The sequence below is a fragment of the Mirounga angustirostris genome, unplaced genomic scaffold, assembly GCF_029215605.1.
Source record: "Mirounga angustirostris isolate CCGP_5_RB_7025 unplaced genomic scaffold, mMirAng1.0.hap1 SCAF_2, whole genome shotgun sequence".
Lineage (NCBI taxonomy): Eukaryota > Metazoa > Chordata > Mammalia > Carnivora > Phocidae > Mirounga > Mirounga angustirostris.
This window is the reverse complement of record NW_026991710.1, coordinates 178,070,555-178,095,846: the sequence shown is the minus strand read 5'-3', so window position 1 is coordinate 178,095,846 and position 25,292 is coordinate 178,070,555.

Genomic DNA, 25,292 nt, shown 5'->3' with positions numbered 1-25,292 from the left:
AATACATGAAGAAGAGGGTAGTATGATGCTCAAAGGAGTAGTAGTTTTATCATGAAGTTGAATACTTGTCTGGAAGTATTGTTGCAAAGCTAGAGAACAATAACCCTACTTTCTAACATTGGTGTGTGGAAATAAGATGTTATACTTTTTTAAAAAATTTAATGTAGTTATTTTAATGACAATGCCCAAAACAAGAAAGAGAAGCAATTTTAAATATTGGGCAGGATAAATTCTAAACTGGTATAATTCCACAATGAAGTGTTTTCTGCTTCGTACTAATATTAAAAAAGAATTAAAGTTTTAATAAATGTAACATTGTGATTTGTTTCATGAAGTTAATTTTTATCATCCTCTTCGATGATATATGTCTAATATTTTTTGGAGTTAATTTTTTTTTTAATTTTCTGAAAGGTAGCAGTAGCAGGAGATGATAACTTTGCAGAAATTCTTTCTTTAAAAAAAAATATTCCCCTCAAAATGTTTTGTGAAATTTTATTCATTTGTGGTATCCAACTTTCTGAAAGCCACTTCCAGAAGAAAACACTTTTCATAGTGTCTTGGTTCACAAGAATCCCTTTGTATTCCTTTGTCTCTCGTAACTGGGGGCTTCTCACTCTTCTTATGTAAAATGTGGCCACAGACTCTGTCCACAGGGTTTGACACCTGTCTCTGGTTGGTTCCCAGGAATTAGACTCTAAGATAGGTTAGCATGTAGGGAAGATGAGGAAAAATAGTTGGACAGAGTGTGACATGAAACCGTGATGCAGCCTAGGACTCAGTGGGTCCCCCTGGGAGCCTAGAGGTTGGAATGGCCTCAGAGTTGTTTTGAGTTGGAGATAAGAAGGCCAGGCCTCTATATCCCTCATTGGACAGTCATTGGATGTAGTCTGCCCTGAAAGGTGGCATGATTTTGAGCAAGGCAGTGTTCTTCAACCAAGACCATCTCAAAAGAGGGCTGAAGCTGAAAACCATCTTTTACAATCCTCTCGACATCTGGGAAAAAGAAATCCTGCATTTCTGAGAAGGAATCTGGATAGCGCATTATAACCTCATCAGAGCACCTGAAAAACCCACGTAAATCTAAGGATTTTTCCTAGGGATTTAGTATTAGGACCAGTTTTGTCAACTAGGTAACTATATTAAATATTCTTAACTAATAATTAATCTTCCTATTATTTATTATATTCAGCTGATATGGATTTGGAAGGTTCTGGCCAAAGTTATGAATAGAACTATGTGACGTACATATAAAAGTTGAGTAAGTTTAAATACTGAGGGCTTAATTTTTTTTTCAAGGAGTTAAAAATAATTACCTAATACATGATACATCCTCAATATATACTTGTGGAATGAATATGTAAATAATTAAAATGATTAAGTCTAAATTGAACTTGTAGCCCGTTTAGGATTATTTTGGATGAGTCAAATTAAAGATTAATTTACATTATAGTCAATATATAAAATCTGGGTATGATATAATAACTAGGTTTATTTTTACTATTATTAACTACAAATGGCCAAAACTTCTGAGTGACTCCTAATGTATGATAATGCATACAAATCAAATGACTTTTTCTTTGCCCTTCAAGATCATTAAAGCAAAGATGCCAAGGCCTAACTAAATAGGTTTTCAAAATAGCTTCTATTTGTTCTCTTTACAAGGGAACTTTCCTTTTGACATTTAAGTTTTATATATCTTCAAACTGATAGATTTCTTCACAAGGTATATCAAATGTTATTTGCAAAGCTTTTGTCCAGGGACTTTATGGGTAATTCTCTACAGATTTTTTTTATACTCTTAATGAGTCAACAAACAGGCTCTGTAAAAGAAAATGAAAATGTGCACATTAGATTTGGTGTCTCTATAAAAGACAACATTGCAGGGTGAGGAAATCAGACATTCAGGTTTTAAATAACTAGAGATAGTTGTACATTAAATTGTTAATATCAAGAAGTTTTGCATTTCTAAAGGCCTATTAGGAAAAGAACTTCATGTTTCATTACCATAAACTGTCAGTTGATTCTCTCGAAACACCATATATAAATTAACTATTCTATATATTGTGAAAACCATAGTCTGAATAGTCTTATAAATCATATATATATACCATAAAACTGCTCCATATGTTGGCAAAAAAAAAAGTTAAAGAAAGCTCCTGGTATCTGGTGTTTAATAAGAGATTTATTTCAAAGAATACAAATCAAAATGTTCATTTCTATGCCTGTTTGTATAAAAACACACATCATGCTGTTCTAGGGAAATTTTTAATAACTATATAACATATTTTTAATAACTATAATTTTATTTAATAGTACTACATATTTTTCATAGCCTCTTTGTGTCACTTATATAGGAAGAAGTGATATTAACAATATGAAGTTTTCTAGATTCCATTTTAAGATTTTTTTTTTCTTTTTATTTATTTATTTGAGAGAGAGAATGAGATAGAGCATGAGAGGGAGGAGGGTCAGAGGGAGAAGCAGACTCCCTGCTGAGCAGGGAACCCGACGCGGGACTCGATCCCGGGACTCCAGGATCATGACCTGAGCCGAAGGCAGTCGCTTAACCAACTGAGCCACCCAGGCGTCCCTAGATTCCATTTTAAACATATTTTAAATGATAGAGAAAAATAATGCAGTGAAAAGAAAAAAAAATTGTATTTCAGAGTACTATGACTTTTGGAATGGCAGTGCGAAGAGCTCCTTAGGCAGCCAGCAAATGAAAAAATATTTATTCAAGGAAATTTACTACATCTCTGTAAGCAAAAGGACTGTGGGAGTCTGCAGCACTTAAGCCAAGACCCATCCTATCCCTGCTTTCCCCTCATCAGCTTAACATTACATAAACTCTAATACAGGGTGGGTATGATCAAGAAGTGGGGCTCTCTCGGGCACCTGGGTGGCTCAGTTGGTTAAGCGACTGCCTTCGGCTCGGGTCATGATCCTGGAGTCCCTGGATGGAGTCCCGCATCGGGCTCCCTGCTCGGCAGGGAGCCTGCTTCTGCCTCTGACCCTCCCCCCTCTCATGTGCTCTCTCTCTCTCATTCTCTCTGTCTCAAATAAATAAATAAAATCTTTAAAAAAAAAAGAAGTGGGGCTCTCTCTTCCTCCAGCTTCCCCAACATTCCTCACCCTCCTAGCCATGCATTGTTGAGTCTACATTCCAAGCAAGTGCAGCTTCAAGGACAAGGTCTCCCTTCCACCAGTCCCTATTCAGAAGGCAGAGGCTCTACCCTACTCATGCTATGCCAAGTATATTGGATGGCTAGATTTTTCTAGGGGGAAAGTGCAAAACTGGAACAATCTTAAAGGAAAACATAAGAGTAAATGTTTGTGACCTTTAGTTTGGGAAACACTTCTTAGATATAACACCAAATCTTAGATAGACAACAAAGGAAAAATAGAACCATTTGACTTTATCAAAAGGAAAAACTTCTATGTTCAAAGAATAACATCAAGAAAGTAATAAGAAAAACCACAGAACAGACAAAATATCTACAAATGATATATCTGTTAAGGAACTTGTATGAAGAATACATAACTGTTGCAACTCAGCAGTAGACAACTGACCAAATTCCTAAGTGGACAAAGGATCTCAATAGACATTTCTCCAAATAAGATATGCTAGAAATAGTAAGTACATGAAAAGATGCTCCACATGATTGGTCATTGGAGAAATGCAAATTATAACCAACTACAATGAGATACCACTTCATACTCACAAAGATGGCTATAATTAAGAAGACTGACAATAACTTGTGTTGGTGAGAATGCAGAAATATTGGAACCCTCAAATACTGCTGTTTGAAATGCAAAATGACTCAAGTATTTTGGAAAACAGCCTACCAGTTCATTAAAGGGTTAAACATAGAGTTATCATATGACTCAGCAATTCTACTCCTAGTTATATACTTAAGAAATTGAAAATGATGTCTAAACAAAAGCTTGTACACAAATGTTCATAGCAGTATCTTCACAGTAGCCAAAAAGTAGAAATAACCTAAATATCCATCAACTGATGAATGTAAAATTAAATATATTTAGAATTAGTATAATATCACAGCATGACTCAGTCCCTCATGACTTATTTAAAATGCAAATATAAAATTATAATTCACAAATTCAGAAATATAATTAGTAAACAATTACCCAGTATGACTTGTTAAAAATAGATGTGCAAATTAAAAGAAGGCATTTTAATTTATTATTTAACACTTTCTCTTAAAAAAAAATTATAATACCTGTATCTAACTAGGTGTGATAATATCGACAATCAGGCATTGTTGCCAAAAAGATAAATAAATAAAATATTTGAGGGATTTTTCATTGAAAGCATTCATAGTTTTGGCCTGGTATGTACACTTTTTTTTTAAGATTTTATTTATTTATAATAAATAAGAGAATGAGAGAGAGCACATGAGAGGGGGGAGGGTCAGAGGGAGAAGCAGACTCCCTGCCAAGCAGGGAGCCCGATGCGGGACTCGATCCAGGGACTCCAGGATCATGACCTGAGCCGAAGGCAGTCGCTTAACCAACTGAGCCACCCAGGCGCCCTGGTATGTACACTTTTGATAATCAAGACCAAAAAGAAAAAAATCAAAAACTACAGAATATGTTATATACATACATACATACATATATTTATATGTATACGTGCATTTATACAATGGACTATCATTCATCCATAAAAAGCATTGAAGTACTGATTCATGCTACAATATAAATAACCTTGAAAACATTACACTAAATAAAAGAAACCAGACAGAAAAGATCACATATTGTATGATATCATTTATATAACATGTCTAGAATATGAGAATCTATGAAGACAGAATATAGATGAATGGTTTCTTAGGGCTGGGGTGAGGGGGTGGGACACAAGAGGGAATGATGTAATGGCTATTGCATTTCTTTGGGGGATAATGAAAATGTTTTAAAATTGATTGTGGTGATGGCACACAACTCTGTGAATATACTAAGTGTCACTGAACTGTATGCTTAAATGAGTGAATTCTACACTATATGAATTATATGCCAATAAAGCTGCTATTAGGAAAATGATTTAAGAAAACTACTCATAAGTTAACTTTGAAAAATTATTTTTTACTGTAATATCCTCTTCCACTCTAATTTTTCATATTTCAATTATGTGGTTGTATATTTTATCTCTTAACTTAGGTCATTTTAAAAAGACCCATGAATTATGTGAATGAGCCTAGAGATTATTACTCTCCTAAACAAATAAAAAATTACACCACAAATTTTCCATCGTTGTTACTAGTTTTCACTGTGTATCCTGTTATTAGCATACTGTGGCACTTAACTTTATTTAATAACTTTAAATATGAAGAGAAAATAAAATGGAAATTGGCCATCACTTCTTAAGCCCTATGTGACTTCTGGTAGCTTTCACTTTAAAGGTCCTAGTTTCTGGGTTTTTTTTATGGACCGTATAATTAGAACTTTTTCTTTAAGTAATTAACTAATGATGTTATGATATGGGTAATGTTTTAAAATCCCAGTATTAATAGCATAGTAAATATGATTCATGTCAGTTCTATAGAAATATGGTGATTTATTAAAATAACACCAGGATTTGGTGGAATATTTATTATAAAAGTGATTTTAAGGAAATAATCTAAAAATAAGATCTGAAGGCAAATAAACTCAAAGTTGTGATTTTCCTTTACCTATTATTGGAACCAGAATAACTTTATTAATTTACATTTGGAATTATACCATCTATCTCATATCAGAGATCTGGGACGACCCAGTAGTACAAGGCTTTCTTAGGTCATCACCATCCTGCCCTTTCTTCTTTCAGGCATGCCAGCCTCCTAGCTTACAGAGCTTTCTCACAACCATACTAAGAACTAAAAGCACTGTTGCTTGCTGGTGTGTTTTATCTGACTGTCAAGATGGTCACCTGCACGGGCATACCTGATACCCCTTCACGTCCAGTCTGTTTGCCATTTGCTTCTTTAGGGATGAGCTATGGCCGAGGACAGGAGTCATGCACAGCAGAGCAAGGAGGATGAAATGAGGCCTCAGGTACAGTTACAGAACAAAGAAATGGGTGGACCACGCAATAGAACTTTGCCTCTAGAGCTCCCGTGTCTGCCTTTGTGAGCAGTCCTAGGAAATCTGCTGGTTTCCTTGCCTCTTGATGAATTTCCATGGACCTATGGAGATAGCATAACTCTGTCTCTACCTCTTTGGTTGGTCAAGAAGGGACTACACTTCGTAACTTATGAGAGAACAAAGAACCTTTTACCTGGTGCCTCGACAATAAACTGGCAACTTGTCATTGATATAATAACACACAATAGGATCAGAGACTGTTCACTATTACTTTTTGTAGATTTGCTCAAGATGCCCTCAATGATCTCAGGAAATGAATAAATCCATGAAGAACAAAACTTCTAAATATCTCTCAAAGTCCATTCCCTAACTTCTTTTGGCAACAAAACGCCCAATATTTAGCTGTATGGTGACAATCATCCATAATACCTGGCCTCCTTTGAGCTTAGTGTGCCCATGTGACTAGTGGTATAACAATATGAGCAGAGGTGATGTGCAACTTTCAGGTCATTTCCTTAAAACAAACTTCTTCCTCGGGGCTACCCCAAAACTTACTAATCATTGAGGAAATTTTCAAGAAAAAACTCAAAGATCGCTCTTGGATGCCTCAACTAGTCTAAACAGTAGAAAAAAAATTAATTTCTGCCTTGTTCAAACCACTTTGCTAAAGTAGCTTGGTCTATACTCGAATTAATACAGTAGACAAAGGAGGTAACAATGCACATGAGGTAACTAAGCTATCAAAGAAAGAGAAAAGAAGCAAAATACTCAGATGAAGTGCTCCTAGATAATCAAAATTACTGGCCAAGGAAGATTTCACTTATACCAAACATGGACACTCACACTTCCTAAAGCCCAAATGCAAGAGTTTAAATTTTTTAAGTAGAGGGGCACCTGAGTGGCTCAGTTGCTTAAGTGTCTAACTCTTGATTTCGGCTCAGGTCATGATCTCAGGGTCTTGAGATCAAGCCCTGCATGGGGCTCCACACCCAGGGGAGTGCGTTTGTCCCTCTCTCTCTGCTCTTTCCCCATTAGTACTCTCTCTCTCTTTCTCTCAATCTCTCTCAATGAAATAAATAAATAAATAAATAAACCTTTAAAAAAATTTTTAAGTGCAGTAAATGAATTAGGGAGCAGTTGATGGTTGCTACCATGACCTGAGATAAAGGTCTACAAATCAAGAAGAAATAATGGATCATACAAATGAACAGATAGGTTCCAAATTGAGGGAGAAAGAAGTGGGAAAAAATGTTTTTAAGTAGTAAACCTTATAATAGATAGATATAAGTTGGTATTGATGGTGTGACTGAAACTTTTAATCTACGTGCCACATAACAATTCTATAATCAGATTATGCTACAACTTAATTAAGACATCTATATCATCTTAGTAAATCCTTGGAGTTCATTGAGAAAAGGGAAACCAGACACATTCTAAAAACTTCGTTTTACATCAGGATGGTGTAAACAAGTAGAGACCAGTGCACCTTGGTAGAAGGGCATAGATGGTATCTTGCTTTTACTTATTATTTTTAAATAATGTTTATACAAAGGAGGAATAATGAATTAATAGCAATAGATAAAACATCAAAGAAAAAGGAAAATGAAGGAAAAGATATTATAAAACAAAGAGTAAACCAAAAAGATGGAAAGGATATAATTTAAGACATCTATGTTAACTGAGTGTTAAGTTCAGTGCCATTCAGTTTTATTGGATTAAGAATCAAAACCCATCTATATGTTGTTTAAAATACTTTTGGAAGGTTTTTCAGCAGCTTAAATATAGACAGTTTGACATTTAAAAAAATGGAAAAAGATATATCATGAAAGAGTGCCAAAAGAAAGCTTGAGTGACTATATTGCTATCTGAAAAAAATAAATTCTACGACCTATTACTATAGAAAAAGGGAACATTTTTATCCCATTCAAAATCCCAATTCAATTTTTGTAGAAATTGCTACGCTTATTGTAAAGGTTATATGGAAATGACAAAAGACATATAAAAATGACCAGAACAATTTTTTAGTAGAGGATCAAATGGGATTTTCATTATCTAATTTCAAGTTCTAATATAAAGCCAAAGTCATCAAGATAGTGTGGTGTTCACGTAAGGTAGATAGATAGGTCAATGGAACAGATTAGAGTTAAGAAACCTGCAAATGCATAAATTGTTTTTCAATAAAGGTATCAGGGTGATGTGTGGGGAAATGGTATTCTTTTAAACAGAACTTACTGGAACAAATGAATATTTATATGGAGGGTAAAAGTTGGCCCTTACTTCCACCATACACAAATATTTAAAAAATGAATCATGGGGCGCCTGAGTGGCTCAGTTGGTTAAGCGACTGCCTTCGGCTCAGGTCATGATCCTGGAGTACCGGGATCGAGTCCCGCATCAGGCTCCCTGCTCAGCAGGGAGCCTGCTACTCCCTCTGACCCTCCCCCCTCTCATGTGCTCTCTCATTCTCTCTCTCTCAAATAAATAAATAAAATCTTAAAAAATAATAAAAAATATAAATAAATAAATAAATAAATAAATAATAAATAAATAATGAATCATGGTCCTAAATGTAAAATTGAAAACTAAATGCCAGATAGGTTATGTTTTTTTGGTTTTGTTTTGTTTTACGATTTTATTTATTTATTTGTCAGAGAGAGAAAGAGAAAGGGAGAGACCATGAGCAGGGGGAGCAGCGGGCAGAGGGAGAAGCAGGCTCCCGCTGAGCAGGGAGCCCGATGTGGGCCTCGATCCTGGAACCCTGGGATCATGACCTGAGCTGAAGGCAGACGCTTAACAACTGAGCCACCCAGGCACCCCAGACAGGTTATGTTTTCACTAGTTTCAAATATATATTTAACTTTCCTTGTTATTCTGTAACTCATAGGTTATTTGGAAGAGTATTGCTAATTTCCAAATATTTATTGTTCTAGATATCTTTCTGTTACTAATTTCTAATTTAATTTTGTCAGAGAATATGTTCCATATGATTCCATTTGTTTAAAATTTCTGAGACCTGTTTTATGGCTCAGAAGTTGGTCCATTTTTGTTAGTGATCCTTGAGAACTTTAAAATACATACATTTAATTTTATATACTTAAAATAGATTTTTAAAAATATATTTAAAATATATAAATATATAAAATACATATATACATACACACACACTGTGGTTTTTTGTGTTCCTTTTTGAGTATAGTTGACATACAATGTTATATTCGTTTCAGGTATACAACTTAGTGATTCAACAAGTTTATCCATTATGCTATGTTCACAATAAGCATAGCTACCATCTGTCCCATTATATCATTATAATATCATATATCATGTTACAATATCATTGACTCTATTCCTGATACTCTGTTTTTTTTATTCCCACAACTTACTCATTCACTAATTGGAGACCTGTAACTCCCTCTCCCCTTCACCCATTTTGTCCAACTCCCCATATCCCTCCCTCTGGCAACTATTAGTTTGTTCTCTGTATTTATAGTTCTGATATTGCTTTTAGTTGGTTTATTCATTTTTTAATTCCATTTATGAGTGGAATGATATGGTACTTATCTTTCTCAGTCTGGCGTATTTCACTTTGCTTAATACCCTCTAGGTCCATCCATGTTGTCTCATATGGCACAATCTCATCTTTCTATGGCTGTGTAATATTCCATTGCATATATATCCCACATTTTCCTTATCCATTAATCTAATGATGCATGCTTAGGTTGCTTCCATGTCTTTGGTATTGTAAATAATGCTGCAATAGACATAAGGTGCATATATCTTTTCAGATTAGTGTTTTTGTTTTCCCTGGATAAATATCCAATAATGGAATTATTAGATTATATAGTATTTCTATTTTTAACTTTTTGAGGAACCTCCATACTGCTCCACAGTGACTGTATCAGTTTACATTCCCACCAATAGCGCATGAGGGTTCCGTTTTCTCCACAACCTCACCAACACTTGTTTCTTGTCTTCTTGATTTTAGCTATTCTAACAGGTGTGAGGTGATATCTCATTGTGGTTTTGATTTGCATTTCTGGGATGATGAATGATGTTGAGCACTTTTCAGGGGTCTTTTGATGATTTGTATGTCTACTTTGGAGAAATGTCTTTTCAGGTCTCTGCCTGTTTTTTAATCAGATTGTTTGGGTTCTTTTGGTGTTGAGTTGTATAAATTCTTTATATGTTTTGGATATTTACCCCTTGTCAGGTATATCATTTACAAATATCTCCTCCCATTCAGTTGGTTGTCTTTTCATTTTCTTGATGGTTTCCTTTGCTACACAAAAGCTTTTTATTTTGATGTAGTCCTAATAGTTTACTTCTGCTTTTGTTTCTCTTGCCTCAGAAGAGGTATCTAGAAAAATGTTGCTCTGGTTGGTGTCGGAGAAATTACTACCAGTGTTTACTTCTAGGATTTTTATGGTTTCAGCTTTCATGGTTTGGGTCTTTAATCCATTTTGAATTTATTTTTGTGTACAGTGTTATAAAGTGGTCCAGTTCCATTCTTTTACATGTAGTTGTCCAGTTTTTCCTGGCACCATTTATTGAAAAGACTGTCTTCTGACTATTGTATGGGACCACAAAAAGCACTGAAAAGCCAAAGCTATCCTGAGAAAGCTGGAGCTATCATAATTCCTGATGTCAAGATATACTGCAAAGCTGTAGTGATCAAAAGAGTATGGTACTGGCACAAAAATAGACACATAGATCAATAGAACAGAATAGAGACTCCAGAAATAAACCCACATTTATCTGGTCAATTAATCTGTGACAAAGGGAAGAACATACAAATTTTAGTATTATATGTTCTAGTTTTATGAAGAATTCTCTTGGTATTTTGACAGGGATTGCATTAAATCTCTAGATTGCTTTGGGTAATACGGACATTTTGACAATAGTAGTTCTTCCAATCCATGAGCATGTATACTGTTTTGTGCACATGAAAATAACATAACATTTTGTCAACTAGACTTCAATAATAAATTTTAAAATTATGTATGCTGTTTTTATTGTGTGGAACATTTTGTAATTGATTAGATTAATGTCCTATTAGGACAATGATCTCTGGGAATTGGTCAGTTTACAGCTTCATGGTCATACTTTACCTAAATCTTGTGATATTTCACCCCATAAATACATAGGTTAGTATTCAGCAATGAACACTAGAGTTTCCAATCAGATTCCTGGATCTCCCTATTTACCTAGCAACCCCTTCTCCAGTTTAGCCCCTGTGATCTCTTATCTCAGTCTCCCCAGTTCGGTAAGACTGTCATCTTGCATGGGTTTACTGTCCTTGCAAAAAGTCTTCCAGGCAGAAATCTGCAATGATTCTAAGATTCACTATAATTGTTTCCTTTATCCCAGGTACCACAATCCCATACAGTAGTTCCCCCTTATCAATGGAGGATACATTCCAAGACCCTCAGGGAATGCCTGAAAGTATGGATAATACCAAACCCCATATATATTATGTTTTCCCCTATAGATACATACCTATAAATGATAAAGTTTAATTTATGTGTTAGGCACAGTAAGAGATTAACAACAATAATAATAAAATAGAAGAATTATAACATTATACTGTAATAAAAGTTATGTGAATATATTCTCTTTCTCTTGAAGTATCTTATTGTATTGTACTCACTCTTGCGCTTCTTGTGATGATGTGAGGTGATAAAATGCCCTACGTGAAGAGATGAAGTGAGGTGAGTGATGTAGGTATTGTGATGTAGCATTAGGCTACTGCTGACCTTCTGATAATGCATCAGAAGAAAAATCACCTTCTTCCAGACTCTGGCTGACCATGGATAACTGACGTTCTGGAAAGTGAGACCACAGATAGGGGGAAACTACTATAGTGTCTATTGTTCATTGCATAAAAATATTTGCTTTCTATATTTTTCCCATTTCTGTAGTTACTTACAGTAGAAAGGGCAAGTCTCGTTTCACTTACTCCATGCCAAAAAGTGGATTTTCTGAAATAAACTTTTCAAAAGGCAACATGGATATAATATATTCTGAGGTTAGAGTATTGTCCTTCAAGATGCATTTTATACTTAAAATTAAAAATTATTAAATGGTTCTGTGTCCCTAAAATAGGTAGAACACATGCACCTTAAAACTGAGATGTAGAAGTAGAATGGTCCTTTCAATTCTTCTGCTGGTGATCCTCTTGGGAAATTTGTTCTCCCTGTTCCTGAACATAAGTCTCTGCTGGAATAGATGTCTGGTTTTGGGGGTGTGCTATGCTTCTACTAAAACAATACAGAAAGAGTTCTACTACACTTCTGTTTTTATGATTTAGGTTAGACTTTTGTTGACTTGATCTAGAACTTTTATGTTTATACAGATTAAGTAAGAATTCAGTAGACTTCCAATTAATTTCACTTATGGGAAAACCATCATCAGCTTGCCAATACCATAGGTCTGCATGAGTCAGAGTATTCTGTTTGCTGCTTTGACTCTGTTACCCACTATGGTACCTGCAAAACCAGATATATGACATTGGAGAGCAGTACAGAAAGTATAGAATTTTCAGTTAGCTCTGCTGGGATAAACATCATTTAAGAAAAAAGAAAAGGCATCTAATTCTGCAAAAAAAAAAAAAATCAATTACAAATGAATAAAAGATTTAACTGTGAATATAAAATCTTAAAAACTTTAAAAAAGAATATAGGAGAATATCTTTATTGTTTTTACAGGGAGAGGGTGGATAATATTTTTAAGATACAAATCTTAAAAATCAAAAGGAAAAGATTATTGTACTCATACCAGAAGAAGAAATTTTGCAATACAGAATTAGTTATCAGAATACATTAATAATTCCAATAAGTCAGTATGAAAAGAGAAAAAATCCAAGAGAAAAATGGGCAAAAAACCCAAAAATGAAACAAAACAAAACAAAACAAAAAAACAAAACACTGTTATCTTGGAAGTTAAGTAAGAAGCACTGACATTTAATATACCCAACCTAAATCCTATCCCAATACAAAATACAATGTTTTAAATCCAGTGTTGCTGTCTTGAATTGCTTTCTTTTTTTTAATATTAGCTGAAAACTTTAGAAGTATATGATATTCCACAATATAGACTGACTTTGTGGAGACTACATAGTAGGAATATTAGTAGAATATTTCTATTTTGTAAAGTGACACGTATCCCAAAATTTTTAATAAAGGTATTTTCAAATTGTTGAATAAATATAGTTATTTCCAAGTGAAAAAAAATCATCAAAAATGCAATGCATATTCTGAAAGAAAATAAAACTGGGTGATAGAAATATCTGTTGTCATAATGGAGAATAAAATATTCAGCTATCAGAATCTTGTTTTTTACAGATGCGAATAGCCCTTTGTCTTTGATATAATATCCCTAGATGTGTATTTTCTACTTTCATTGTCTTGTGCAGTATTTCATATCTTAGCTATCCTTTTGATGACTACTTTGAATTGATAGTATACTATCTGATCTTCCAGATAAAGATTATACTTTTCTAGCTCAGATAAACTCTTATGCAATAATTTAATGATTTGAAATAGACAATATTACTATAAAGTTTGAGCAAATCTAATAAGCTCTTAATTCCTGAAAACAAATCCCTAAATGCTTTTTTCTAGCACAATTGGTATTTACAATATGCATCATGAAATCATAATCACCCCCTATAATTTAGGGGACAAATTCCAACACATTTTTAGTATCTCATTTATCTTTCTCTGGGCTGGAGAATGGCATCAATTCCAGCCTCATCAGCAGAACAATGTAACTAAAATAGAAAGGCAGCTGAGGTCAGGTAGCAAGTCTGTTACAAAGCTACAACTTGCCCTCTCATCTTATAGTAGCTGATTCTTGGCAGAGAGTTGGTTTTGTTTGTGTGGTTGGTTGGTTTTTTGGATGGGGTGTTTTCATCTTTTTATGCTTTGAGAATCCTTGTCTTGATGTCTTACACGTTACCCTTGAATCTCTAAGCCAAAATTGTATATGGCAATTTCATCTGCCCTAATTTGAAGAACTACACTAAAGTTTTTTTAAGAGACTTTTGGTGGGTTGCTGACTTTGGGCAACAGTTTAATGCCAGATCAAATTGTTCTGCATGACTATACATTTCAGGTTCATGAGGTTGTTCCTCAGTTAGATCATGTAAATCTCCAAGAAGTGGTCGTAGAAAACTAAGCCTGGATTTAAGAGCTACCACCTGTCCAGATAATCTGTGCTACAATGCTGGCGCCACAAGATTTTTCGAAGTTTGGAAGGCAATTATTTTGTCAACCAAGAACTAGCTCAACAAGCAGTTGTGTTTTTATCTGCACTTCAAAAGTCTCAAGGTGCAGACAGCTTAATATATTTGTTTTGTAATTATTATGTAAAGTATAATTAGTAAAATTATAATTATACATTAATATGTCTATTCCCCTTCACTTAAAAAAATAGAAAACCAAGAAACAGTAACCTGGAACACATTATCAGTTAATAAATATATGTGCATTCATTTTTTAAAATAATTTTGTTTTTGCCTTGATAGATTTTTAAGTGCTTGAAATTTCCAGAATGTGATTATTCCAGTTAAAAAGAAAAAATTATCCAACAATTCAAATATTTCTTTGTGTACCATGTATATATTTTTAGACTGAAAACTTATCTGCTTGGGATGACAAGCATCTCACATTATTCTGAGCTGTGATATCTACAAAACAGCGGATTCAGACAACCTGTAAGATAAATTAAGATCACTACAGAAATTTTATCCCCCTAAAGAATATACATTTCCAAAATTGGGCAAATATTATTGATCAGAAAGCATAGAATGTTATAGCAGGAAGGGATCTTTCATTTAAAATCTGAGAAACTGAAGGCCATGGAGGGACTTCATTCTCCTCCCTGTCACTATTTCCTTGTGAGCCCTGCCTTTCTAACACATACTTTTCTTATATGCAAACCAAAAATATTTATTAAAAATTATCTCTGTCTAATATAAGATGCTGAACACACAGAAGAAAACAAAATAAACAAAGCAGACGTCCCTAAGAGTTTCATAGGGAAAAGGGACATAATGTTAAGTATTTGTAATTGCAAACTGTGTTAAATGCTATAAAGGAAAAGAATGCACTATGTATGATATCTCAGTTGAGATCAGAGGATGAGTGAATAGGAGTCAAATGGGGAATGAGAAGGGAGAGAGGTAGAAAAACCTTCTGGGGAGATCCTGAAGTACCAATGAGCACAAAACATTGAAGGAACTAAAAAGAAGTCATTAAAGAAAATCCTAACAGATAGAAAATACAGACTAATGGGGAAGATATTATGAGATTATGTATGGCCTTGGTCTCTAAAAGCAAAAAGAGGTCAACAAAAGGTATAAAGCAGTGAGACTCTATCATCAGATTTGCATTTTATTAAGTTGAGGAACAGAGTTGAGACAGGGAGGACTGCCTGTAGAGGAGATGAGTTAGGGGACTGTTGTAACATTCTGGACAAAAGATGTCAGTAGACTGTAGATCTACTGAAAGGAACAGAGGCTAGAGAGAGAAATGAAAAAAAAATTTGTAAGAAATCAGCTCTTAGTGATTAGTGATTAGCAATGAGTTAGGGGGAGACATCAAAGGAGGATCCGATGATCTTTTATTTTGCAAACACATGGCATCAGAATTTGGAAGACTATGGGATAAATTATAAAATTTTGTCCAAAAAGTTTCAATTTGAGGTGCATTTGTAAACTCCTAGTAGAAATATCAAAGATGCGGTTAAACCTGCATGTCTACATATTAAAGGAAAAATCTACACAGGAAATCTGAAAATTTTCAGTACAGAGATGTTTGAAGCCATAGAGATAAATGAGATCACCTATGGAGAAAGTATTAAGAGGAGAGTAGAAACTCCAGCGTTGAATGGTTAAGAAAGTAAGTACGAATCAGCAAAGAGATTGAACAGAGTGGCCTGGCAAATAGGCAGAAAAGAGAAGCATGTGGTGAAATGTAAGTGAAATTCAGTATTTCAAAAAAGAGGAAGGGATTAATTGTGTCAAATTTTGCTAAGAGAAAAAGTGATTGAGTTTGGAAATTATCCATAGAAGTTAAATGGAAGTCTAATTTCTTCTTGTGTCTATCCTTAGTTCTTTATGATTTTTTTTTTGTTCTTTATGATTTTTAATCAAAGGTAATTTATCATATATATTATTCTGCATGATTTTGGAAATTTCCCCGCTCAATGAATGTGACATGGCAAAGTTGACATTATACTTTTTTTTTTATTCTTATGTTAATCCCCATACATTACAACATTAGTTTTAGATGAAGTGTTCCATGATTCATTGTTTGTGCACAACACCCAGTGCTCCATGCAGAATGTGCCCTCCTCAATACCCACCACCAGGCTAACCCATCCTCCCACCCCTCTCCCCTCTAAAACCCTGTTTGTTTTTCAGAGTCCATCGTCTCTCATGGTTCGTCTACCCCTCCGATTTCCCCTGCTTCATTCTTCCCCTCCCGCTACCTTCTTCTTCTTCTTCTTCTTTTTTTTTCTTAACATATATTGCATTATTTGTTTCAGAGGTACAGATCTGAGATTCAACAGTCTTGCACAATTCACAGTGCTTACCAGAGCACATACCCTCCCCAGTGTCTATCACCCAGTCCCCCCATCCCTCCCACCCCACCCCCCACTCCAACAACACTCAGTTTGTTTCCTGCGATTAAGAATTCCTCATATCAGTGAGATTATATGATACATGTCTTTCTTTTTTTGACTTATTTCACTCAACATAATACCCTCCAGTTCCATCCACGTTGTTGCAAATGGCAAGATCTCATTCCTTTTGATGGCTGCATAATATTCCATTGTATATATATACCACTTCTTCTTTATCCATTCATCTGTCGATGGACATCTTGGCTCTTTCCATAGTTTGGCTATTGTGGACATTGCTGCTATAAACATCGGGGTGCATGTACCCCTTCAGATCCCTACATTTGTATCTTTGGGGTAAATACCCAGTAGTGCAATTGCTGGATCATATGGTAGCTCTATTTTCAACTTTTTGAGGAACCTCCATACAGTTTTCCAGAGTGGCTGCACCAGTTTGCATTCCCACCAACAGTGTAGGAGGGTTCCCCTTTCTCCGCATCCCCGCCAACATCTGTCGTTTCCTGACTTGTTAATTTTAGCCATTCTGACTGGTGTGAGGTGGTATCTCATTGAGGTTTTGATTTGGATTTCCCTGATGCCGAGCGATATTGAGCACTTTTTCATGTGTCTGTTGGCCATTTGGATGTCTTCTTTGGAAAAATGTCTGTTCATGTCTTCTGCCCATTTCTTGATTGGATTCTTTGTTCTTTGGGTGTTGAGTTTGATGAGTTCTTTATAGATTTTGGATACTAGCCCTTTATCTGATATGTCAGTTGCAAATATCTTCTCCCATTCTGTCGGTTGTCTTTTGGTTTTGTTAACTGTTTCCTTTGCTTTGCAAAAGCTGTTTATCTTGATGAAGTCCCAATAGTTCATTTTTGCCCTTGCTTCCCTTGCCTTTGGCGATGTTTCTAGGAAGAAGTTGCTTCGGCTGAGGTCAAAGAGGTTGCTGCCTGTGTTCTCCTTTAGGATTTTGATGGACTCCTGTCTCACACTGAGGTCTTTCAACCATTTGGAGTCTATTTTTGTGTGTGGTGTAAGGAAATGGTCCAGTTTCATTCTTCTGCATGTGGCTATCCAATTTTCCCAACACCATTTGTTGAAGAGACTGTCTTTGTTCCATTGGACATTCTTTCCTGCTTTGTCGAAGATTAGTTGACCATAGAGTTGAGGGTCCATTTCTGGGCTCTCTATTCTGTTCCATTGATCTATGTGTCTGTTTTTGTGCCAGTACCATGCTGTCTTGATGATGACAGCTTTGTAATAGAGCTTGAAGTCCGGAATTGTGATGCCACCAGCTTTGCTTTTCTTTTTCAATATTCCTCTGCTATGCGGGGCCTTTTCTGGTTCCATACAAATTTTAGGATTATTTGTTCCATTTCTTTGAAAAAAGTGGATGGTATTTTGATGGGGATTGCATTGAATGTGTAGATTGCTCTAGGTAGCATTGACATCTTCACAATATTTGTTCTTTCAATCCATGAGCATGGAACGTTTTTCCATTTCTTTGTGTCTTCCTCAATTTCTTTCATGAGTATTTTATAGTTTTCTGAGTACAGATCCTTTGTCTCTTTGGTTAGATTTATTCCTAGGTATCTTATGGTTTTGGGTGCAATTGTAAATGGGATTGACTCCTTAATTTCTCTTTCTTCTGTCTTGTTGTTGGTGTATAGGAATGCCACTGACTTCTGTGCATTGATTTTATATCCTGCCACTTGACTGAATTCCTGTATGAGTTCTAGCAGTTTTGGGGTGGAGTCTTTTGGGTGTTCCACATAAAGTATCATATCATCTGCAAAGAGTGAGAGTTTGACTTCTTCTTTGCCAATTTGGATGCCTTTGATTTCTTTTTGTTGTCTGATTGCTGTGGCTAGGACTTCCAATACTATGTTGAATAGCAGTGGTGATAGTGGACATCCCTGCCGCGTTCCTGACCTTAGGGGGAAAGCTCTCAGTTTTTCCCCATTGAGAATAATATTTGCTGTAGGTTTTTCATAGATGGCTTTTATGATATTGAGGTATGTACCCTCGATCCCTATACTCTGAAGAGTTTTGATCAAGAAAGGATGCTTTACTTTGTCAAAAGCTTTTTCTGCATCTATTGAGAGGATCATATGATTCTTGTTCTTTCTTTTGTTAATGTATTGTATCACATTGATTGATTTGCGGATGTTGAACCAACCTTGCAGCCCAGGAATAAATCCCACTTGGTCATGGTGAATAATCCTTTTAATGTACTGTTGGATCCTATTGGCTAGTATTTTGGTGAGAATTTTTGCATCCATGTTCATCAGGGATATTGGTCTGTAATTCTCCTTTTTGATGGGGTCTTTGGTTTTGAGATCAAGGTAATGCTGGCCTCATAAAATGAGTTTGGAAGTTTTCCTTCCATTTCTATTTTTTGGAACAGTTTCAGAAGAATAGGTATTAATTCTTCTTGAAATGTTTGGTAGAATTCCCCTGGGAAGCCATCTGGCCCTGGGCTTTTGTTTGTTGGGAGATTTTTGATGACTGCTTCAATTTCCTTAGTGGTTATAGGTCTGTTCAGGTTTTCTATTTCATCCTGGTTCAGTTTTGGTAGTTGATACATCTCTAGGAATGCATCCATCTCTTCCAGGTTATCTAATTTGCTGGCATAGAGTTGCTCATAATATGTTCTTATAATTGTTTGTATTTCTTTGGTGTTGGTTGTGATCTCTCCTCTTTCATTCATGATTTTGTTGATTTGGGTCATTTCTCTTTTCTTTTTGGTAAGTCTGGCCAGGGGTTTATCAATCTTGTTAATTCTTTCAAAGAACCAGCTCCCTAGTTTCGTTGATCTGTTCTACTGTTCTTTTAGTTTCTATTTCATTGATTTCTGCTCTGATCTTTATGATTTCTCTTCTCCTGCTGGGTTTAGGCTTTATTTGCTGTTCTTTCTCCAGCTCCTTTAGGTGTAGGGTTAGGTTGTGTACTTGAGACCTTTCTTGTTTCTTGAGAAAGGCTTGTATTGCTATATACTTTCCTCTTAGGACTGCCTTTGCTGCATCCCAAAGATTTTGAACAGTTGTGTTTTCATTTTCATTGGTTTCCATGTATTTTTTTAATTCTTCTTTAATTTCCTGGTTGACCCATTCATTCTTCAGTAGGATGCTCTTTAGCCTCCATGTATTTGAGTTCTTTCCGACTTTCCTCTTGTGATTGAGTTCTAGTTTCAAAGCATTGTGGTCTGAAAATAGGCAGGGAATGATCCCAATCTTTTGGTACCAGTTGAGACCTGATTTATGACCTAGGATGTGATCGATTCTGGAGAATGTTCCATGGGCACTAGAGAAGAATGTGTATTCCGTTGCTTTGGGGTGGAATGTTCTGAATATGTCTGTGAAGTCCATTTGGTCCAGTGTGTCATTTAAAGTCTTTATTTCCTTGTTGATCTTTTGCTTAGATGATCTGTCCATTTCAGTGAGGGGGATGTTAAAGTCCCCCACTATTATTGTATTGTTGTCGATGTGTTTCTTTGCTTTTGTTATTAATTGCCTTATATAATTGGCTGCTCCCATGTTAGGGGCATAGATATTTACAATTGTTAGATCTTCTTGTTGGATAGATCCTTTAAGTATGATATAGTGTCCTTCCTCATCTCTTATTACAGTCTTTGGTTTAAAATCTAATTTGTCTGATATAAGGATTGCCACCCCAGCTTTCTTTTGGTGTCCATTAGCATGGTAAATGGTTTTCCAACCCCTCACTTTCAATCTGGGGGTGTCTTTGGGTCTAAAATGAGTCTCTTGCAGACAGCATATCGATGGGTCTTGTTTTTTAATCCAGTCTGTTAGCCTATGTCTTTTGATTGGGGCATTTAGCCCATTTACATTCAAGGTAACTATTGAAAGATAGGAATTTAGTGCCATTGTATTGCCTGTAAGATGACTGTTACCGTATATTGTCTGTGTTCCTTTCTGGTCTATGTTGCTTTTAGGGTCTCTCTTTGCTTAGAGGACCCCTTTCAAGATTTCCTGTAGGGCTGGTTTTGTGTTTGCAAATTCCTTTAGTTTTTGTTTGTCCTGGAAGCTTTTTATCTCTCCTTCAATTTTCAATGACAGCCGAGCTGGATAGAGTATTCTTGGCTGCATATTTTTCTCATTTAGTGCTCTGAATATATCCTGCCAGTCCTTTCTGGCCTGCCAGGTCTCTGTGGATAGGTCTGTTGCCAATCTAATGCTTCTACCATTGTAGGTTACGTATCTCTTCTCCCGAGCTGCTTTCAGGATTTTCTCTTTGTCTATGAGACTCGTAAGTTTTCCTATTAGATGTCGGGGAGTTGACCTATTTTTATTGATTTTGAGAGGGGTTCTCTGTGCTTCCTGGATTTTCATGCCTGTTTCTTTCCCCAAATTAGGGAAGTTCTCTGTTATAATTTGCTCCATTATACCTTCTGGCCCTCTCTCTCTTTCTTCTTCTTCTGGGATCCCAATTATTCTAATGTTGTTTCGTCTTATGGTATCGCTTATCTCTCGAATTCTGCCCTCGTGATCCAGTAGTTGTTTATCTCTCTTTTTCTCAGCTTCTTTATTTTCCATCATTTCATCTTCTATATTACTGATTCTCTCTTCTGCCTCATTTATTCTAGCAGTTAGCGCCCCCATTTTTGATTGCACCTCATTAATAGCCTTTTTGATTTCTACTTGGTTGGATTTTAGCTCTTTTACTTCTCCAGAAAGAGTTTCTCTAATAACTTCCATATTTTTTTCAAGCCCAGCTAGTATCTTTAAAGTGATGATTCTGAACTCTAGATCTGACATCGTACTAATGTCCGTATTGAGTAGGTCCCTGGCAGTCAGTACTGCCTCTTGTTCTTTTTGTTGAGGTGATTTTTTCCATCTTGTCATTTTGTGCAGAGGAGAATAGATTAATGAGAGAACAAAATGCTAGCAGAGTAACCACGTCCCCAGAAAATATACTCTAAACAAATCAGAAAAGACCTGGAGCAGTGGGATAAGAAGGGGAAAGAGAGAAAAAAGAAAAAGAAAAAAAAGAAAAAGATAAAGATAAAAACAAAAACAAACAAAACAAAACAACAACAACAACAAAAAACCAGAATGTGATCAAATATGATCAGGCTGGTATATAGATCAGTGCCACACACTAGATTTGGGGTGTATTTTGGTCTTTTAGAAGAAAGTGTCTCCCAAAATTTTAAAGAAAGAAAAACTTATATATGTACAAAAATAAGGGTTGATATGATGAAGGGATGGAAAATGACTGTAAAAATAGAAATTATAAAAAATTTTATAAAAGGAATTGATAAGTTGTTTGAAAAAAGAAGAAGAGGATTTAAAAAAAGAAAAAAGAAAAAGAAAAAAAAAGGGAGAGGATGTGATCAGGCAGGGGAATAGAAAACACCATATACTAGAGATTTAGGGTATATTTTAATCTGTTAGAAGAAACTATCTCAAAATTTTAAAGAGAGAACAACTTATATATATAAGCCAAAAATACGGGTAACTACTATGAAGGGATAGAATATGACTCTAAAAATGAAAAATAAAAATTTTTTTTTAAAAAAAGGGATTGATAAGATGTTGTTTGAAAAAGGGAAAAAGAAAAATTCAAAAAGAAATAAAAAGACAAAAAGACAGTTAAAAAAAAATTTAACTTTAAAAGACTAAGGAATCATGGTAAAAAAGCCGTGAATTCTATGTGCAGTAGTCCCCTAGCGCTGGAGTTCTGCCGTTCTCATTGATCGGTAAACTTGGTCTTGGCTGGCTGTTCTCGCTGATCTTCTGGGGAGGGGCCTGTTGCCGTGGTTTCCAAATGTCTCTGCCGGAGGCGGAATTGCCCCGCCCTTGCCCCCTCCCGGCTAAGTAATCTGCTCGGGTTTGCTCTCAGGAGCTTTTGTTCCCTGCGAGCTTTCCGTACAGCTTTGGAGGCGGGGAGTGAAAATGGCGGCCTCCCAATCTCCGCCCCGGAGGAGCCGAGAACTCGGGGCCCCGCTCCTCGGTGAGCCCCCAGAGAAAAGCCGCCAGTCACTCCCATCTCCCTGCTCTCCGGCCGCACTCCGTGCTCGCCCGGCCTGTGACCGCGCGTTTCTCTCTCTGGCACCCGACCCCGGGTGGAGTCTCCAAACCCAGCAGATCCCTGCGGTGCACTCCCGCGCGGCTCCTCCTGGGGGAGGAAGGTGAGTCTCCCCGGATCTGTCGCTTGTTGCGTCCCTGCTGGAGGAGCAGGGGCCCGACTGGGCCGCGGATCCCGGTTTATGGCCACCCCGAGCTGAGAGCCCGCGCCTGGGCTCCGCCTCTGCAGCCGGCTTCCCGGCTCCGTTACCTGGGAGCTCTGCCACACTCAGGCACCCCCGGTCTTTCTGTGACCCCGAGGGTCCTGAGACCACAATGTCCCGGAGGGTTCCACCCCCCGCTTAGCCACCAGAGTGACGTCCCTCGGCGGAGCAGACTTTTAAAAGTTCCAATTTTGTGCTCCGTGGTTCTATCACTTGCCAGAAGCGGGGGACGGAGGCCCCTCCCCCGCCGTCTATCCTCCCGAATATCGCCTCGGATTCACTTCTCCGCACATCCTACCTTCCAGAAAGTGGTCGCTTTTCTGATGAGAGAGTTGTTGCTCTTCTTTTCTTCGATCTCCTGTTGAGTTTGTAGGTGTTCAGAATGGTTTGATCCCTATCCAGCCGAATTCCTGAGAGGAGACGAAATCCAGGTCTCCTACTCCTCCACCATCTTGCTCCGCCCCCCCGACATTATACTTTTAACCTGTCCTCTCAATTGGTAAAAATTCCCAAACAAAACTTTTTCATTGAAGGACTCATGACCTAAGTAATAATTAAATTCAGTTTTTATAAGTTTATTTTGTTTGTTATGAATAATAGACTATCCAACAATTTGACACAAATTTGAGCTGTGAAATAATCTAAGCTTTATTTTTATTGTTTATATTACCGTTTAACCTTTTAACCTTGGTGAACTTTCACTCGAAAAGGAAATGCTATTTTCCTACAATTTTTTGGTTTATCCATATATATGTATATATCTTCTGTCAATCTAGTTTCTAGTTTATTTACTACTTGACTTTACTACTTATTTACTATTTACTACTTGAAAGTTTGTAATCACTTTTGTACCTAAAACTATCAGTCTCTACAATCACCATTAATTTTTGTATCCTTTTATACTTGCAGTAATAAACATTTGGACTACAGTTGACTGATAGAATTTCAAAACCTAAAGCACATAAGAATATTTTCACTCCTAATTATATCTAAAAATTTACATAAAATTGGAAGTAAATAATTAGATATTAATAAAAAGTCTGAATGTTTGATGAGACATGATGTTAACCTATGTGCTCACTGATGGCCAATAAGACACAAGTTAAAGGAAAAATGACCCAGGAATAGTCATTCAAATATCTGGCTTTCCACTAGCCAAGATTGATCCAAAGCTTAATAGCAGACTTCTGTTAAATGCAAAACTGAAGCCAAATTTTGGTGCTTGATAGCTAGATAGTTATGTAGCAGAATAGATATTGTATAAATACATGATAGCAAGCTAGTTAGATAGATAATACTATATGATTATAAAAACTCTGAATACATATATAAATGTATTTTAGCAAGACTATAGTTGCCTATGAGACAGAAATGAGCAGGGAAGGAGAAGAGTACTTTTAGTTTTCTATTCATATCCTTTTGTATTGTTTGATTTTTCTATAATAAAAATATTTTATATAAGAAAGGTATGGAAATATGCTAGCCAGTAACTCACACTTGGTAATTTTCTGTATTCGGGGTGAGTGTATGTGTATATATGTGTGTGTATAAGTGTATATTTATATTACTCAGAGGTGCATGTGTGTGTGTGTGTGTTTACATATATAAATAATATAAGCAATACTGTGAATGAATCTCAGATGCATTATAGCAAGTCAAAAAATCCAGATTCAAATGGCTACATATTCTATGATTCTATTTATATGACATTTTGGAAAAGAAAAAAATATAGGGACAGAAAACAAATCAGTGTTAGCCCGGGGTTAGTGAGGGATTTACTACCAAGTGGCCCAGAGACATATTTTATGTTGATGGAACTATCCTGTATCTTGATTATGATAGTGGTTATATGACTATATGCATTTGTTAAAACTCCTAGTCTTGTATACAAGAAGGGTTGATATATGCATATGTTACATATTATCATATATGTATATATGATTTGCAATATACATTATATATTATAATTACATTTCAATATCTTGACTTAAAAAAATTCTGAGTGAATATATAAAATTATCACTAAAGATCTTCAGAGAGGAGAAATTTTAAAAATGGAATTTCCATATTTAAAGCAGATTAAAACCTCAAAATCAATAGAGCTATTTATCGTATAAAGGAAAAATGTCATTTGTGGAAGGGCAATCAAAACATAAAACATTTACCTACCTACCTGGGTCTTTAAACAAAATAGATCTTCCCCAAAAAGAGATGGAGAACTTCCATAAGTATAGTATGACCTCATCCCCTTGAGTAGGAGGAATAGAAAATGTATAGAAAAAGTGCTGGAATGATTTCTCTTTTAAGATTTCCAAGAGAAAAGATAGTATTT